Below are 20,098 nucleotides of genomic sequence, written 5' to 3' on the forward strand. Positions count from 1 at the left end.
ACCTTATAATAAGCATTTCAATTGCCCCACGATGAGCCATTCGAGCGGCAGCAATATGAGAGCCTATTTTATTGCCACTTTGACGAGCAGCAGCTGGAGGGATTTTGGCTCTTTTCTGTGCGATATAACCTATATTTCCAACCCCGATTATGACTTTGTAATCTTGAGTATGGGTGTGTGTGTGTGTGTGTGTGTGTGTGTGAGAGAAAGTGGAAGGCTGCCACTTACTTCATGGCTTTTTCCCAGCTCCTACTAATTGCCGCTCCCGTAGTCGCCCTGTAGTCGTCGGGCTGGTCTAGAGAAAGGCTGCCGAGAGCTCTGCAAACATGGCCAAGACAATTTAGCCAACATGTAGCACACAGCGAAAGGGCGAGAGACAGCGACAAGGAGTGCCTCTGAGCGAGAGGTAGAGGGAAAGAGAGGGACGGACGGGCAAACATTTCCGTAAATTACACGCATTTGTCAAAACGAAACAATGCGCAAAGTGTTTATTTGTTTTAGTGAGTGCTTTTGAGCGCAAAAATGACTCGACACAAAAACAGACAGCGAGGGATGGCGACCGGTGGCCAGGGGACGGTGACTGTTGTAGAGCTGTTGCAACTTCTAATGGGTTTGCTTGTTGCAAGAGTGTGTGTTGTAGCGCAAAATGTAGAGCAGCTATTATGCAACCACATCACTGACAATACACCCACCATCGACCAATTCATCGCGATGCGATGCGATGCGAGGTGAGGCGATGCCATGCGACGCTCTGCAGACCAAGGACGTATTGCGTATACGCAATGCCAGTAAGCACTTTTCAATTTTCATTAACTGCGGCTGCAAATTGCTTGTGGCATGTGCAACCGACACAGCTACGCTACATACAGACATTGCCGAGGCTCACTTTTTATTTGACAAGCAACAGCAGCGCCAACAATCTGTGAGCGAAGATTGAATGCCGGGACAGATTACACAGAGGAGTCAGTTCCGTCTGGGAATCCGGGACGTCGGCCCGTTCTGTGGCTCTGTGGTTAGCCGCGCTCTCAGTGCTGCTCTTCCGCACTTTTTCGAGCGCTTAATAAATATGTTGCTCGGCTTCGGATGTAAAATTTATGGTCAACAATTAAAATTGCACAATGTTTTCTTTGGCCACACACTCTTTGCTCTTTGCTCTTTGCACTCCGACATGAGAGTAAGCCAGGGAGCAGGAGCTCGGCGAGATGATAAGCTTAATCGGCTCACGCTCAACGCCTGCTTGGCCCGGACAAAGACCCAGGCCCAGGCCCAGGCCGGCCCAGTATAGTCATCCTTAACCATTTGACTGGCCTGTTGCGGCTTTTATTTATTTGCTTCTGTGGGGAGAACGACCAGACCTCACCACGGCCAGCCTTGGCTCTCCTCGAATTTGATGGCTTCATGAGGTGCACCCTTAGCCGCAATGAACCCCACTCTGCCACCACAATCTGGGCCAAATAAGAGAGCAAAGGCTTTCATTAAGCCGAACCGAAATCATCAAGGATGGGATGAAGGCGTGGGAGGAAGTGATGGTGTGTAGTTAAAGCTGCGTGAAGTACTTTCCAATTCTTCCTGTAATGACACTTGCATTCACATCATGGCATGTTCTGTATGTAATTTGAATTTGCTGCTTCGCCCCTGCACTCGGCATCCCCTTATTTTTTATTTTTATTGCTCAAAACAAAATGGAATATGGGAGAAAATGCCAAGCCATGAGAGAGACTGGCTTGGCGTGGACCAGAACCTGGACCTGGCCCCAGGTTTCCACTTCTTTTTATGGATTTTCCTCCTATTTTCCTTATGGTTCCTCCTCTTGGCATTTTACGTGACTGCCATCAATTTTCAGTGGCATTGCCGCATCATTTTGCATACAAACAGGTGAATTGTTGAGAGACGAAGAGGTATAAGCGGAAGCGGATGTCCTTGCGCTCTTAACTCGATTTTGAATTGGTTTAAAAGGCGTCATGTGCGACGACTGCTGATCACACCTGAAATGCGGACTGTAAATGGGAAATGGGCATGAGATAGGGACTGGAACTTTAGTGGAACTGCCACTGACGAGTTTTCCCTTTTATTTGTTTGTATGATTATTGCAAGTGTAACTTGTGACTGTGGGAAAAGTCCCAGTCCCAGTCCCAGAGATTGTGTGTGTCTCTGTATGTGTGGCTATTTATTGTCCCATTTCTTGTTAGACCGACTGTGACGGACTGGTCCATCCCTGCGCATAGAGACTCGACTCCGACGCAGAGGCAGTGCAAATTGATTTTCAATAGCTGAGTGGTTCTAGATTCAATAAAATGACATACTCGGTTAGGTCTCAACCCAGTGGCAGACGTATAGACACTCCTCCGACTCCGACTTCGACTTGATGTGTGCTGGCTGTCCTGTCGTAAAGAAAAGTTTTGGTTTTCTCCAGCAACCACTCAATTCACCCGAAGGTAATTATGTTTAAGCCACAGCAAATAAAACACGAGCATAAACACGCATGCAGATTCGAAGCTAGCACTCCAACCTGTCAATCGAGCAACCTTTTCTCCATTCAGCTAGATTGATGATACTCGGGGAACAGAAGGGCTGACAGCTTAAAAGCGATTTATTACAATGCGCTCAATGGCTTGATTGCGGGTTTCTAGGTCTACTTCAAGCTTATCAATCAACCGACTACCGCTTCCAAAAATGGGGGACAGATAGGAAAGAGTGAAAGGTTGTGGGCGTATGCAAGCCAAGTCAAGTGAGGCTTACACAACTATTACCAGCCTGCTCAACTAGGCGCACTCTTTTCAAATTAAAATCAGCCAAAGCACACAACGTGCTCCCTCCAGACACACTCTCTTGACTTGCGTACATATGAAAATATACATATATGTACATACATATGTATGTATGCAAGTGTATATGTATTTGTGTACATTGGCTGCTATCTACTTAATTACTTGGTGGGCCGAGCGGGCGAATTATGTGCATAATTTAAAGTGCATGTGTCCCAAAAGACTCGGACGAGTCGACTCTCCACCTCTCTCCCAGCTGACTAAACCCGCTTCAACTTCCCGCCTAAAGGCTCCGTGCTGCAGGCTAAAGGTTTTTGACACCTCCGACACCCCCCTCTGGGCAACGCTATTGCCATTCACGCAAACTTGTATTGCATTGACAAAGTGTTCGCTTTGCTCGCTCCTTCATCTCCTCCTTCCTTTTTACCTCCTTTCCTTGTCCACCAGCTTCTGTGGGAAATGGAGCGGAAAATATGTGCGAAAGAAAAAATATGTGCACTCCACTCCACTCCCCTGACCCCTTATCACACTCTGCCTCTGCGCTTCAACTGCAGGATATACGGGCACACATATGAATTTTATATTTTTTGCAGGCCAGCAACCAAAAGGAAATCAAAATATTTCCGCACCTCAAATTGAAAATTGGCAATTGTCAATTTTTCCATTTTTTATTTCGTTCTTTAGTGGTTACCCATGGGCCCACATCCGACCCCACCAGCTGGACAATATCCCCTGTTTTGTGTGTGTGTTTTTATAACCGGTACTCGAAGAGTAAATAGGGTAAATTCTGTAACGTACAGAAGGAAACGTTTGACCCCATAAAGTATATATATTCTTGATCAGCATCAATGGCCGAGTCGATAGAGCCTTGTCTGTCTGTCCGTTAGTTCGTCCGTCCGTCTGTCCGACTGTCCGTCTTGTTTGTCGGCTAATTCTCAGAGACTATAAGAGCTAGAGCCACCAAATTTTGGCTCCGGACTGCTGTATGCTCACACTGAAACCAGTGTATTTCAAAAATTAGCCAAGCCTCCTTCCGCCCCCGCAAAAAGGACAAAACCTCCCAAACCTACAGTTTTGAGGATAAAAGAAAACGCCATTCCTTAGGGAATGACCATATCTATCAGATCACCAAATCCGATTGGATCATTATTATGGCCACAACGAAGAAATTAATTTCCGGTGGCTAAACCCATCCCGCCCCGCAGCTTATATTTGTTTTTTGCACATTCTCTCATTTACACTCTGCTTCGCGCAGACACGTCTCTGCCTCTGCCTCTGCCGCATCTCTGCCGCGTCTCTGCCCTGACGCTGCAGCGTGTGGCTCTAGGGGAGGGCGACGAGCTAAAGGAGCGTGTTGGCGTGAGTAGTGTTGTTGATGCAGATGACAGATGAAGGAAAAATGTAAAATTTGACAAATAACCGCTAAGGTGCAGATGTAGTACTGAGTGCTGGGTATAAAAGTTTTGACGCGTAAGAACCGTCTCCACGTCCCTTCTCGTTTTTGGTTTTGTTTGTGCTAGTATCTGTGTATACATGCACACAATTGGTTCAGGTTCTGGTTGTGCTCCTGTTTCTGTTACTGCTTCTGCCTTTGCTGCCTAATAAAAAATCAATTAACTTGGCCTTGCGCCGTGTTTTGCTCCGTGTGCCATGCCTGCCTACCTGCAGATGAGTCGCGTTACTCAATGGGGGCGTTACTTCGGGGATGAAAATCGATGGGTCTCTATGGCCTGGGCCGGGCCCGGGGCCCGGGGTGGTGCCAGGTTGTAGCTAAGCCCGGGCTCGATAATTGATGTCAAATGCTCGTCACATTTGTCTCTCACTGTGTGTAATGTGTATGTGTGCAACAGTTTGCGAGAATGCAATCGTTAATCATATGGGCCAAGGTGGGCAGCTCGTGTGTGACTGCTAGTCGACAACGAAACTTCATAATCACCAACTCTGATGGGGATAGAGGCATCGATTCGGACTCTAGAGCATACCATGGAACCAGTATCCGAAAAAGTGATCAGAATTGGTTGAGAAACTCCTATCGAAATATGCAATAATATGCCAGCATTTTCAGACACTCCACTATTTACGCCCAAGACCCGATGCAGAGACTGTTTGGTCTTGGCGCCCATTGTACATTGGGACGTGCATAATTAGTGGGTTGTTGGTAAGGAACAAAAATTGATGGCTGCCGAATAGCGGAGCATACATAGCTTTCGGCTCACAGCTTGTTGCCGAGTCGGCAGCTTGCTGTCGCTGATTGAGTGGCACGGATTAACAAATTCAGAGCCTGCAGGCTGTGGCAGCCAGCAAACAACAAACAACAAACAGCGGGCATGGCAATCTCAGTGATTGCCGCATTCGCGTTCGTCAGCACACGAAACACACTCGAGGCGAACAATTTAATGCGTTTGGTAAACAGGACTCGGCTGAGCTGGGCGCGGGTGGAGATGTGGTGCCGGAGATGGAGAGGCAGACGCAGAGGCAGAGGCAGAGGCACAGACTGGCTGTCTGAATAAATAAAGGCAAGTGTTGGACATGACTACGCAGTAAGTAGCAGAAACCACTTCCTGTCATGGCCTAAGCCAAAGCCTTAAACGCACATACCCATTCTTATTCCTATTCGCATTCGCGTTCGCAAGGTGTCCAAGGCACCTTGGCTAGAAGGGCATGGAATCCTGCTGATTTCATCTACCTCTCCGGCGGTCTCGTTGCCTGTCTGCGTCTGCTTGCCCCACCTGCCTGGGGTGTCACTTTGGCCAACACGAAACTTTTAATGCTTCTACTGCCACCTCCGATGGCAGCGCCGGTGCCACTGCCACTGCCAGTGCCTGTGCCTGTGCCTGTGCTCCTTGGCTGGCAGGGTCGCGGCCATAAAAGTATTCATTTGTCATTGTCAAACGCTGTGCAAGCTGCAGCCGAGGAGAAGACGCCTCCTAGAGACACCTTTTGGTTGCCTGCCAAATCGCTTTAACCGAAAGCTCTTAAAGCGTTCAACGAAACTGCCTGAAACTGGCAGGGGAACGAACGGGAGCTGCCGTTGGGCTCATTAATATGAAACACTATCAGCGGAATCCCCCTGCCGTCTCCAGCCTCCGCATTCCTACTGGCATTGCAACATGGTTTTCAATTATTTAAATTTTCATTAAAATTCTAGTAAAAAAAGGAAGGTGAAGTAACGTAAGGCGCAAGAAGGAAGGAAACCTTATCAAAACCAATCCCAGAGAAAACCCGATTTCAGTTCGTTGCCTTGACGAGGAAGACTAGTTGAAGCAGCAGGAGCAGGAGCAGGAGCAGGACCAGAACCAGGACCTCGAACTGGGTAGAGAGTGCAAGTGGGAATGCTCTGCCAATTTCGTGGCCTACTCGGAAATTTCGAAAAGTGTTAAAATCAGCACAAAGAGCAGCAGAAAAAGTAAGCGAAGTGGAGGAGCATTCGGGGCAGACGGACGAACCACAGCGAAAACTGCTGAAAATGCAAAGCTTGACGGAATTTATTAAAAGGCCAAGCTAAAGAAATTGCAAAATGGCTTTTGATAAAAAAACGAAAGCCACGACAGCTGCCACTGGGGACCGAAGGAACGTGGAAGGAGCGAAAGGGGACTTACGAGGTGGAGAGTTCTGCTGCGTAGGTGGAGAGTGCTGCTGAGTTGCCAATATTGTAAATTGCATAAATGAAGCATTTTCGACTTCGGTTTGGCCCATCATTTGAATTTCCGATTACCTGATCTCTCCTGTCATACCACTTGGCCCTCCGAGCGAGCCGGAAACCTTGCACATGCCACACACTATCACACACACACACAGAAAGTCTGGATACGGACACGCTTCGTATACGTAATAGCTTGTGCGAGCAACTCCGAAGTCAGTCTAGTTTAGAGCTCTGGCCTGGAAGGCGTAATTCCAGTGCCAAGTGCCAATAAGTCAGTTATAAATTTGATGTAAAATTAAGCAAGCGGCCTGGCCTGCCTGCAGCCCGACAAATTACTCGCAGGGACTCGCCGGCATCCTTCCTACATTGTGCCTGGCTTCCACCCCCTCACACGCGGGACGTGTCAGAGAGCGAGCGGGCGAAGCAGCTGGATCTGCAGCTTGTTAGCGTAACGATGCCAAACGAGAGCCCACACACACACACACACACACATGGACAAACACAGGGAGATTGAAAGAGAGAAAGAGAGAGAGCGCTCTGTGGAAGATGTGCTTGCCACACCCGCATGTATCTCCGCCTGAGGGTCCTGCAAATAAGTCCTTGTCAGACTCATATTTCGGGCATACAGCAGCGTACCAAGCAGCACACAAATATTTGCGGCAAGCCAGGCCAGCTCCTTGGCCATTCAGCATGCAGCATGCACCATGCAACATGCACCAAGCTACACGTGTGTGCAATTTGTTTGAGGCAGTTTAATAATACCACAAGTTATTGATTAAAGTTCAAATACATAGTCCTAGTAGAGGGACCAGCTCGGGACATAATATTAGTATATGTTAACTCAACTCGGCCTCCCTCCCCTCCACTCTTGCCACCTTCCCCCTCTTCGTTCCTTCTTCCTTCCTGACAAATTGTTTTCGGTCTAGGTCTGACATATTTATGACGTTGGCCAGGGTCAAACAGTTCTATTTACACTTTCTGTTAGTCATTTCTTTTTATCGATTCGATAGTTGAAAACTGCTAGGGCATGCCAGTGCCAGTGGCTGTAGCTCAGCAAGTTTATTTTCCGAAAGTTTCTACTGGAGCTGCTCTGCAAATTGGAAATGCTCGAACAAATTACATAATTATGTATGGACATGAGCATGAAAGTACAATTTCTGATCCGGGTGCTGCTACTACTTCTAATAGTTCCTGGTGCGAAAATTCTGTACTGAAGGAGCAATTTTGGAAAGCTTTCAGCTTATTGATTAGATGCTGCTTCTTGCAGCGAAATCATAGCACCCCGAGGGATCTTCTAGTCCCTTATGCTAATCGAATGAAGGCTCAAACCCTGTGACACCCTCTTTATCCTCTTTCTTTGTTCTTCTCGATTCTCTTTGTTTGCTGCAAATCGTTGGGATTTGCTTTGTTTTCCACCTCTAAGGACTTGCTCTTCCCTTGTTATCTGTCCAGCACTAGCGCTTGCTTGGAAATGAATGCGGCAATTAAAAGCCATGGGACACTTTGCTATCCTTCTCGGCATTTTTCCCATTTTCCTGCGAAGCAACTGTCTGCTGTAATTGTATATTTCTGCGCTGGCGAAGCCGTAGCCAAAGACAGAGACCGATCCCCGAGCCAGTGCCAGTGCCATTAAAACGTAAGCTGATATAACTGATATAACGCGCTACATTCTAGCAATTGCAATGTTTTCATCTTCCTCAGTGGCACTTTTCCATTCCCCTGTAGGTGGGTGAGCCATGTAGGGGCAAGTGATGGCGAAAGTAGAAAGCAGAGTGTCAAATTTCCGCTTTCAGAGCGGCACCAGAGCGGCAATGTCTGACTGCAGCTGCAGGGGGTGCAAACACTCTCCACTAAGCAAACAGTTGTCAATTTCTGGCAGTGCAAATATTTTTTCACTTCTCGCCTTTTTGCACTCGGAGAGGCTCTCCAAGTTCGCTCACATTTCTGTTGACTTCTATGCCATTCTTCAGCCGAATGCTAATAGTAGTAGTTGCACTTCTTCTGAGCAGCTGCCAAGTGGCGACGTTATTGGATTGAATCCGAAACTCGACACGACTCGGCTCGACTACAGATATTGGCCGAGTGGGTAGCCAGGCGCAAGGTGGCGACAGAACTTGATTGTGAAATGAAAATGCAGCCAAAACCTCCCCTCTTTAGAGGTAGGCCGCATTATCCTAACAAAAGTCACAGTTGGAGAAAAAGAGCGAGAGCGAGAGAGAGAGAGAGTCATTCTCTGGGCGCAACTAGCTATACGACTCTCGCCTTGACAATACATGTTCAAATGTTCAAGAACAATACCACTCAAAGCTACTCAACTGGATGTTTGTAAACGTTGCTCAGGCACAAGGACCTCTCTGCCAATGAGCAAAGCGTACATGCCACTGCCTGCAAGAACAACATGAAAAGGCATCTGGCTGGGAGATAAACGCATATAAAACACAAGCTCAGCCTAGAGAGTGGCTCGAGCAACAAAACAAAAGCTGTAAAATTCAGTGCAACGCACTCGACAGCTGCCCCTGCCCCTGCCCCATCCCTGCCCCTTTTGGCTAGTGTGTCTCTGTGTGGGCAAGTCATTTAGTGCAGCATAGGCCTAGCCTGCTCGGATGCCATGAGGTGCAGCAGGCTGAGGTCGCGCTACAACTCGGGGAGGCTTCAGCTTGTCAAGCTGGTGTTTTCTCTGAGATTGTGCGATATCCGGGTTGTGAAGTATGTTGGCTCTGCTGCTGCTGCTTTTGCTGGCAGCACCGCACTGCCACGCCCCCTGCTTGTGCGACTAGTGCATGTTAAGTTGCGATTATAGGCTGTTAGTGTAGCTGGCGATGGCGAGGATGAGGCCTGCCTAACCGTTTATTGAGCAACAGCAGGCGGCAGGAGCTTCTGTGGCAGCACTCTCTGCTGCTGCCCCAGAGAGCAAGCAGATTTGCATTCTCAATTGGACCACTAAAGGGCTGACAGAATGTTTGTTTTCGCTACTGCTGCTCGAATGTGGATCAAGTGTGCCGCAAAAGGCTGATCAGACGACGAACTACCCTGTCCTTACCATACCATATGTACATATGTGTGTGTGTTCTCCCTGTCAGTGGGTTGCCAAACCCAAAAGCTTTGCATTTTAGCATGCACCACAATTCTGATTGCTGCTGCTGTGACTTATCCAACTCTTGTTGCTGCAATTCATAACGAACTAATTAGAGGCTTAAAAAGTCACCCCCCCCTCCCCACACACCACACACTCGGACGATGTATTCGGGTGTGTATGTGTATCTGAGTACCCTCATTAGCAATCCATTTATTAATCGCATTTGGCATTCGAGGTGAATTGACGATTGAAATTTCAATTTATTTGCCTCGTGCCAGTTCATTGTTAATTTCTCAATTTCATTCAGTCCGCTCTGGCCTGTTCTGCTGTCAACATAATCGCATTGAATTGTCATTAGTGTGTGACATTAATTAAGTTAATCGCCACCAACAGTAACAGTAACAGTAACAGCAACAGCAACAGCAACAACAGCAAGAAAAACAGCATCAACTTAACGATTCTGGGACAAGCGTGCATGCTACTAGCAGAAAATCGAAAATCCAATTAGAGCCAGTCCATCGCTCAGCCAGTCAGACGCTCGGTTAGACAGTTGTCAGTCAAAGCCGCCAACTTGTGGGGGTACGGTTCGATTACAGGTCTGAGTGCACTCGCTAAGCTCGGCGCTAAGTTCGAAGCGGAGCCAGAGGAGCACAACACATCCATACGTACATATGTACATGTATTTATAGGTGCCCTCCCAATCAAATCATGATAAATAATGGTAAATTAGCTATTATTTGAGGCGAGGTCTCGCAGGCAGCAGTGATTTATGTGCTTTCCAGGCGCCTCCTTGGAATTATTGCTCAACCTTGAGAGTTGAAGTATTAGCCATAATTTCACGGGCAATTTGCCTTTAACCCCCCATCTTCTCTTACAAAGGCAATTGCGCGTGTGAGTCCCTCTCTATTTCTCTACATACATACATACATATGTACATATATACGTACACGTACGCGAATTCGTGTGTGTAGTGCAGGGTTCGGCACTATCCTATCTTATGTGCATAGGAAAAAGCTCTGCCGATGCGCTCCCGCTAGCGTACACTCATATTACAGTAATTGGTATCAAAGAAAATGCAATGATCTACGCTGACTAGTCCATGAGCTGGTTCATACAGGCCATTCCATGGGCTGGTCTATGCAGAATAGTGCACGGGCTGGTCCACATGGAGTCGGGCTGGTCCACATGGAGTCGGGCTGGTCTACGGATCTGTGTTGGACCGGTTTGGTTAGTCAGACCACTAGTGTTCACGGGTTTTCACAGGATTTACACAGATGGCGGACTAGACTGAGAAACAATGTCATAGCTCCCCCCTTAGTGGAATGACAGTGACTGGGCTGTGGATGTTTTAACCACCACTCAAGGCGCTTGCCCCTCCTCTACAGAGTAAGATAATAAGGAAATTATATCGTTCGCGACATGTGTGCGGTTTCATTCAATTATGTGTGGCGAGTGAAGTCATATTTTGTGACTCATTTATACATGAGATTCTCCCGGTCTTAATTTCTCTTTCCCTCTTTAATTCCCTCTTAATCAATGAGCGCTGCTGCAGGCAGAGATTATCCATGGGCTTGTAAAATGTGTGATGGGAGAGGAAATCAGTCTGGTTTTCTCCGGCCTGGGCATTGATTATTTACGCCGGCCCTGGCATACATACATAGTATATGAAGCCAGCTGTCCTTGAGTGTGGCCAATGATCTGTCCCGCGTTCTCTTGCCCGCTATTCTATGAAAGTAAAGGCCAAAATTGTGTATGCAAAAGGGTAAAAGTTGTGCATGTTCAGACATTGCTTGAGATAACTTAAAGTGAAGCTATGCTTAGTAAAAAAAACGAAAAAACCAAATATATATGTGAAAAGAACATGCCAAGCAGAGACTGGCCATGAATATTTCAAGAAATCCAAATCAGGCATGCACGCATACAGGAGCTTGCGTGCTGGCGCTGCGAGAAGCTGTGGGGAGAAAAGCTAGAAAGGAGCTCTGCTTGCTCTGCTCTGCTGCGCTCTTCTCCGCTGTCTTCGCTGCTTGAGCGCAAACAAATCATACAGCACTTTTGCCGCAACAGACAATTGAAACTGTGTGGGTATGCGGGAGCAGGGAACGAGAGAAAGTAGATGCCACAAAGTGCACTCGAGCATCAAGAAATGAAAATACTGTTTAAGCCATTTTATCAACATAATCGTAAATCACTTTTCGCATAAAAGTCGTCGTCGCTATAGTTGTCGTTGTCGTTCTTGTTCTCGTTGTTGTTGGAAGCAGTCATTGGCGCTTGCCCCTGCTTTTCCTGTCACCATAGCCAGCAATAAAGGACCAATTGTCTAGTGCATATAATTTGTTATTGGATTTCTGTTCAGTGTTCTTCCGCAGAGTTATGTGTTGATTTTGCTAGATTTTCCCATTGTTCCCCTGTCTGTGTGCTTGTATTTTTAGCTCATCGCATCCCGCTTCGCACTCTACGCGCTCCTATTGTCATACATTTACGCTCCAGAGGACAGAATGGAAGACCACATCATTATATGTACGTATGTATGTAAATACATATATTTTGGTGCGTGTGTGTGTATGTGGGGCACGACCCTCACGCACATACACTGGCCCCAGCACGAACCCAACACACACAGCTAGGCGGCCATTTATGGCCTTCCTAAGTGGATATGGAAGTAGTTCGTGCCTGGACCCAAACGCCCACGCCTTTCCTCTCTAACAATATGTGTTGAGCTGGCAGCTTATCTGTGGCAACACAGCGTCTGGAATAACACTGGAATACTTGTCTGACGCTTGCAAATGGACGCAAGAAAAGCTGCCCAAATTCCCATACATATGTTTATGGCATAGTTTTCCTTTTTGGCTTTGCGAACGCACAAACACGTGGCAGGACCAGAAATCATCCAATTAAAATTCCATGCCAATGCGTTTGCCACACGAATCGTTTATAAATTGTGCCAAATGGAAAGGAGGGATGGAGTGGAAGTGCAAGTGGAAGTGAGTGATGGTGATGGTGATGGTGAGGCAGAGCAGAGGCAGAGGCAGACGCAGAGACTAAAAGCGTGAACAGTGTTTTCTTTGAAAATATTTTTGCTAACACCAGCTGCAGTCGCCTCTCCTCTCCTCTTCCGTCCGACGCTCCGTGGTATCAATGGTAAACTGTTTTCGTTCACAGGCAAATGAGCATCACAATTAAAGTGAAATGTAACGATAACTATGCCAGTCACGTAAAGCAGGCCATCGAAGCAGTCCGTCAGTAATCGATATCAGTGCGATAATTATTAGAATTTAATTCTTTGGCCTCTTTCGATGTATACACTTTACACTCTCTCGACAAACAGCAACAAAATGGAATTCATGCAGAATTGATTATATTTTCTTTCTCAAAGTGCAAGGCATTTCCAGCTCACTTTGTGTTTTTGGCTTAATAAACTCTGCTCAGCGCTGCCCTACTTATGCCCTTCCGCTAATGTCACATGAAGGCGCTGGGCTGAGACCAACAAATATATAAAGTCGAATTACCGCTGCTGTCGGTGGGACATTTCTTAGGTGGGAAGATGTACAAGCAGAGCGGATGGGCTAGAGCAACTATTTCCCTTTGCCGTAATAAGCGATTTTCCGCTCGTTTTCTATTAAAGATGTGTTGCGAATGCCCATAAGATGGTAGACCCCAAGGCGATTTCTGTGGCTTAAATGCGACACGCCCACGCCCACACCCACTCCCATACCCACACACAGAAACAACCATTGAATGTGCTCTATGTGCGGTAGGTAAAATCTGCAAATTTATAAAAGAAAACGGCACGCTCTGCGCTTTGTGGCTCAATGTGCTGCAAAAACTTTCGGCCTTGTACCAGTTGCACTTACTGGCACACACTCACTCGCTACTCCGCCCACGGCCGCCACAGTATTTATTGTATTTTCCAACATATTTTCATTTTCCTGCAAATGGGAAAAGGCAAGGGATTTGGATTCCGATTCTGAGTGAGAATTGGAATGGTATAAGGACGAACTAGATATGCGCTGGGACTGGTTCTGGCTCTGGTCACATGGCAGCAGTAAAATTCTCCCACAGCGGACTATGTAACGAGGCTTTAATTGAAACCTAGCTACGTGCAAGCAAGTTTTCGACATGTGACATGCAGGAGTGACTAAAGGAGCAGTGGAGCAGGGCGGAGGAATTAAAAGGAATTTCGCCGATTCTCGCAATCAAGTTGTCGCGACGTCAGCGCCTGGCATGCAGATGCAAAGATTAAATGACATTCTTGCCGCCATGCCCAACCCCCTCAGCATTCTGGCACCCCCCTGGGCTGCCTGCATTGATTTATTGTAAATTGATGGTGTCAGTGAGTTGGCTGCCGCGTATTTCATTTGGACGAGCGATCAATGCAAATTTGCTCCTCGATTCACATCACGTGGCATCGTTTTCCACTTATGCACCCAAGAGAGGAGGTGGAAGTGCCTGAGGGAATGGTAATAGTAATGTGGAAAAGGCACGTGGAAGAAAACACGTAAAAAGGCAGGATTCTGGTTTTGCTTTAAATCAAAGTGAGAAAAAGTGGTAAGGCTTTCAAGTGCTTATTAGTAAGGCAGTACAAAATGGGTTATAAAGCAAATGTAACATTGGAAATTAAAAGAACGTATCATATGAAACATAAAAATATGCAATGCACCTATAAGTTATGGGATGTGTCCCTCGAGCCGCATCAACGCACAGCAACTTGAGGCTTGAGGAATCCACAGTTCCTCATTGATTTCACCTCACGCACACACACATTTTGCATCAGCTCCCACTCCAAGGCACATTTCAAATGTTACAAATGAACATGCGGGACGCGCTCCCGATGCTGTTGCTGGCAGCCATGTGCAAGCCAGGACACATGTTGCAACAGCAGCCGGAGGTGGAGCTCTGCTCCCTAATAATATATGCAGAGCACTAACGACAGCAGTACGAGTAATAAAAATTCATGGGACTGTGGCCGCAAAAATTGCGATTGCGATAAGGCGCCTGAGTGTGGGGGAGGCGTGGTGTGGGCGTGGCTGTTCTTAATGTGCGAATGCATACGGGAAAGTTTCGATATGGCAGGGCCTGAACTAAGGCCTGTACGCAGCATAGTGAGTGTCTCCATTGTAAAATGCTCAGGCGCCAGAAATAATTGCCACCACACGGTGTATGCGTGATTTGCCCGAATTTGCCTCAAAGTATGCGATTGTTATTGACCACAGAAATGGACCATCCTGCCCACACAACACACCCACCCCAGAGGGAAAAATGCAAAAACAAAGAAGTGAAAGAAAAACTTCAAATGCACAAAGTTCGTGGTTCAGACCACAAGAATGCCGGCGAGGGAAAAAGTTTAAAATTCAAACAGCAAACTGAAACTCACACGGATACTACCCCAACATCAAACCCCCAATGCAGACAGAGGCCGCTCCGAAACAGAGAGAAAACACAGTGATAATTAAACTTTCGACAACGGCCCCAGCAGAGGCCCGGCCAGACTGAAGCACTCCTACTGTATCATTTGCTCCCGCCAACTGATGGCCTTCGTTTGCCATTACTCAACTATTGTACTGACACCCGTAACACTTGTCGTGGGCGGCCAGCTATAGTCAACATGTACACAGGCCCTCTCCACTAACCCAAAAAACATAGGGAAACAAAAAGTGAGGCACCGAAGCTTTATATACTCTCACAAATCCATCGATACCCAAAAAGTAGTGTGAATTCAGTTTGAATTTGGATGAGTTTCAATACAGCTCCACGTTAAAAGCTTGATCTATACAAAGGTCCAAACAGATTGCTTCTAGGCTTTCAAGTGTTGTGATTGCAACACCTGATCGAAACCTTAAAAGCCACTGAAAGAGCATCAAAACATTCCACAATAAATGTGGGAGAGAATGAGAAGTAAACTTGTAACAACATCCTTATGCGATAACAAGCACGTTGGCTGCCAGTCGGGTCTGGCGGCTGGTAACAATGGAGGCGAAACTTATTTGCATAAATAAAAATTGAAAGAGCGGAAAATAAAGGCAGAAAGAGAGTAGACAGGGGAAACCGAACAGAGCTGGTAACAGAACTAAGTGTAAGGCAAAATAAAAGACAAGTGCCGAGCAAATACTGCAAAAGTTCTTCCTTTGAAGGCAGAATGCAGTTCAGCAAACCAAACACATCTGCACGAGAGACAGAAAAAAAGAAAGAGACAGAGATACAGAGATACAGAGAGAGTGGGACAGAAAGATAGCAATGAAGAAAAGAGACGGGTATAGATTATTTTCATCGTAAGCGATATGATTTTTTTGATTTTTTGTTGTTCTCTTCTCTGTATTTTGGTTGCGGCAAAAGTTCTACTTATTGAATATGCAAAGGCCAAATGGCTTTGATCCTCCCGGATCAACGTTGGAAGGAATATTTTGTCTCAGTGTGAGAAGTTGCTCAACTAACTCAGAGCAGGGCCCTGAACCGGAGCCGATACCGAAATGCACTCATTAAATATACAATAAAGAGAAATGTCAACGTAGAAATTAATTAACTCGGCTGCGTAGAGTGGACTCTTTCTGACTACGAAGGCAATTTCAGGCTCATATTTCAATCAAAACTGCGACAGCTGCAAGTTGGCGGCATAAGCTCGAACATCATTTTGGAAACGCTCCAACGACGGCCCGAATCGCTGCTGGTTGTGGAAGAGGAAGCCAGGCCCTCCCAGTGGAACGGATCATCAATATTTACAGGCGGCCAGCCACGAATTTGTCACCGTGGCTGGGCCAAAACGGGGCGAGGCGAGGCGACGTAAGGGCGATGGGACGCGTGGCGCGACCCAGCCGGAAAGTTAATTGCTAAATGACAAAATTAATGCAGAAGCAGTCGAAAAAAGCCACAAGAACAGGCCACAGGCCGCACTCAGAGCCACACTCACTCGCAAACACTCGCAAAACAGGAACAATTGACAGTTCAGGGCTAACGGAGGCAGCTTAACCTCAAGATTAATGTTCGGCAATTAAACGTTTTCCCATTGCCTGACTCTCGGAAGGGGCAGGGTCCAGAGCTGGGCACCCTGCCAGCTGGCCTGTCAATCCAGAGGAGAGGAAAAGCGAGAGTTCAGGCATTTTCCTGAGCCTTTTCAATTTCGCCGTAGACGTTTTTTTCTCGTTTTGCCTGGGGCCCAATTCTGGTTGCGCATCGCCATAAATTTCTTGAGTAGGTACTGCAACAACTCAAACTCAAACGGCAAAGACATTCGCATTTATCATCTTTACGGGTTAACTGCCAAAAATTCTTTGCGGTGGTCCAAGGGCGTGGTGCCGTGGGACCCGGTAGGACCAGGGAGCAGACAAAGCAGAAACGTTTTTAGACCCCACCAAGTCCACAAAGTCAAACAATGTTGTATGCTTTACTAGTTTTATCATTGCTGCTTTTACTTTTTCCATCTATACTTTTCCCAGTGCTCTTTATTTATTTTTTTTTGTGTACGTATCTACGCTGCGTATATTTTCTTGAGCAAAACATGAAGCATAAACTATAAATGTCAGATAAACAGCCATCACTTTGAAGGATTGCTATAAGTGGGTGAGCGTATTTCAAAGCCATTAGGTGTTGAGGCCTGAGTGAGGTCCCGGAATCTGGGTCAAAGCATAACTCTGCCGATAGCAAGCAAGAACACACTTAGTACAGCATAGAATACTTACTTGGGAATCGTTTCCAAGCGGCTAACATGATCTTAGAGTAATACAGCAAAAAAGAAAATTTTCAGAATAGCTTTGACATTAAATGTTCTGAAACGATAATATATCAATTTTTTCTGCTCAAGTTCAAATCTTAATCTTTCAGTACTTAAACTCAAGCCAATTGGTTAGCCGTTGGGGAATTCTCCCATCCGTCATAATCGTACAGGGCTTTGAGCTTAACTTGAAACATCGATTCATTCTTCATATTTAATTTTATATAATCTAATATATTTGTATGCAATATAAAAAGAGTGAAATCTTAATAAAATATCTGCAAATACTCGAACCTTCTGTTCCTCATTTATTCTCGATTCTTTCCATTTTCAATGGCCAGTAAAGAGTAGTCGCTACTTTGGCAAGTTCTCTGCACATCCAATTGTCGTGGCAATAAAATATTCAAGATACAAGCATATCAAGTTGCGATTTGTCTGTCCTTGCACTTTTTCTACCAATTTAACAAATTTCCATCAACTTGGCTCCTGCTGACAGGCGAATATTTCGTTTTCGACCAAAAGAGTGGACCTAGGAGGCGTGGCTGGTGGGGGAAAGACAATGGAAAGTTCTCGTGGCTGGCAAAACAAATGACTAGAAGAGATTACAGCAGCATTTCTGATGATTTTCAAATGAAATTTTAATGAACGCCACACACAGACACACAGACACACATGCAGAGGGAAAACCCATGGCGCGTGCCAACAATCAGAGAGAGAGAGCGAGAGAGAAAAGGGCAGAGAGAAGAAAAGTGTTTTTTGCCATTCGTACTCTGTGTGGCATGCGTCAACGAAATCTGAAATCTCCAAACAGCAGCTCAGATCTGTCTGTCTATCTCACCCAAACGACCATAAAGGCATCATCCCGTTCTCCATATCCCCTTTGGCTCCTATGCCCTCTCTGGCAGGATTTCACTTAAATATTTATCAGTGGAAACAATAGGGGACCAGCGAATAGGACCCTCTCCCCCCCTTCCCGATGGCGTCAACGAAATGCAAAACTGCAAAACATTTTCCCTCCATATCGTGTTCATTCACAAAATTAGTTGAAGCATACATCCTTCTGATACGACCATGACATAACAACAAAATGACGATTGCGCTGAACGGGAGAATGGAAAGGCTGATTAATTGATACCAAAATTTGCAAATGAATTCCCATTGTTGTTCAGTCGTAGTCGAAGTCGTGCAATAAGACCATACCAGTACATATGTATGTACTTATAATGAACGGTAGCAGCTGGGCCGAGGTAAAAAAGAAGGCAATTAAAATGAGGCTGCGTTTGAGCCAGATTCAGCCTTTGTGTGGCGGCGCTGATGTCTTTAATTAAATTCGCCTTTAGCCGCAAATCCTTTTATTCCCGCGCCATTTTACTTGGGCTTCCTTTGGCATTTGACTTTCACTCTTTCTCTCTACTGCTCGCCTTGCGTATGGGTGTGGTAGACCACGACTGCAACCACAACTGGCCCCTGCACAAACCCCAGCCTCAGACCTAGCTCCAGCCCCGACGGCATCTTGTGATTTATTATTAAACATGAATATGAATTCCAGGAGCTGCTAGGCTAGGCAGCTGGGCATTGAATGGAGAGGAGTGTTGTGAAATGGAATATACGACAAAAAAATGGCAGGCAGGACCTGTTGGCGTTTTATGGCCACATTTTTATGATTAATTAAAATGTATGCTCGAGAAAATGTTGTGCGCCTTCATTCCAATGGAACTAAATATGCATATGTATAAACATGTTCATATAAATACTCGTATCCCTATTCAGGGAGCTGCCATCAATTCATTTGGTTTTGGGACCGTCGAATTGTGTGATTAAGATTGTGAGGATTGTCATAAAGAAAAAACTCAATTTGGAAAACTAATTGAAGGCACCCGAGGGGCAAACTGCGCGGAACACTATGCCGAGTGACGAATGCCGAAGGTGGCAAAAAAGTAAGCGCATTTCATATTTATTAAAGCAATAAAATAAAGTAGAGTCCGGGCAAGGCCTGACTGAACCCTGAGCGTTGTGGCTCAGATAACGCGTTGGGCCCCAGAGTCGTAGAGAAATATCACTGTGTCACTCACACAAGCACACGCAACGAATACGAAAAACACGCACACACATATAAATTCAGGATTGTTGCTTTGGTCGTGGTTAACGTGCAAATTTGTTGCTTCCTCTTAGCTCTCAGCCTTCCTGCCCTACAATTGGTGTTTGCCCACGCCTACGCCTACGTCTACGCGTATGGGGTCTGAGGTCTGAGTGTCCTCGACAAGGATTTTGGGCGAATAAGCAAGAAGGGCAGGGCAATAAATTTAAAATTAACCCTTTAGGAGCACAGCTTATGACCTTTGGCCCAGCCTCTGTCCCTTTTATTATTACATATATTTGAATTTCGTGAAATAATATGATTTCTTTTGATTAATTAAATGAAAGAGTTTCGACGCCATTGAAATGAAATACTCGTAATTTGTAGAAAATTCGATTAAAAAATGGCTGGGATGCAACTGCTCAACCTGCAGCTATGCCCCCGCCGAGAGAGTTGTCAGTGCAACACGCTGAACAACAATAAATAAAATGGAAAACATTACTGTGCCCTGGGCTCAACCTTGGCCAAAAGAGGAGGCAAAGCCAAAGCGAAATTGGAGTAAGCGGGCAGAGCCTGAAGGCATACTTTCGACAGGCAGGGTGGCAGGGCGGCAGGGAGATGGAAGAGCAAGTTCAAGTGCCTCCCGACTCAGTCAAGACAATTCAAGAAATGCTTTTAAAAGGAAATCAGGAAAGGAATTTCGCTTATGGGCAACTGATTGTGCCTTCGAAATGGGCAGAAACTTGAACAAGTTCCCTGGGCCAGAACGGGGGAAGCGCAGAACAAGTTTTTTCTTTGATTATTCCTTTTTTGGCTGCCACACTTAGAAAATTGA

The 20,098-nt window shown here is 46.1% G+C and overlaps 1 protein-coding gene across 1 annotated transcript in view; it reads right to left on the minus strand.

Annotated features, from left to right (window-relative positions):
* The window catches only part of LOC117588028, a 51,241-nt gene that overhangs the window by 20,696 nt on the left and 10,447 nt on the right, over window positions 1–20,098 (minus strand). The gene's annotated exons all lie outside the window — the stretch shown is intronic.

This window comes from Drosophila guanche, unplaced genomic scaffold (genome assembly GCF_900245975.1).
Source record: "Drosophila guanche unplaced genomic scaffold, DGUA_6, whole genome shotgun sequence".
Taxonomy (NCBI): domain Eukaryota; kingdom Metazoa; phylum Arthropoda; class Insecta; order Diptera; family Drosophilidae; genus Drosophila; species Drosophila guanche.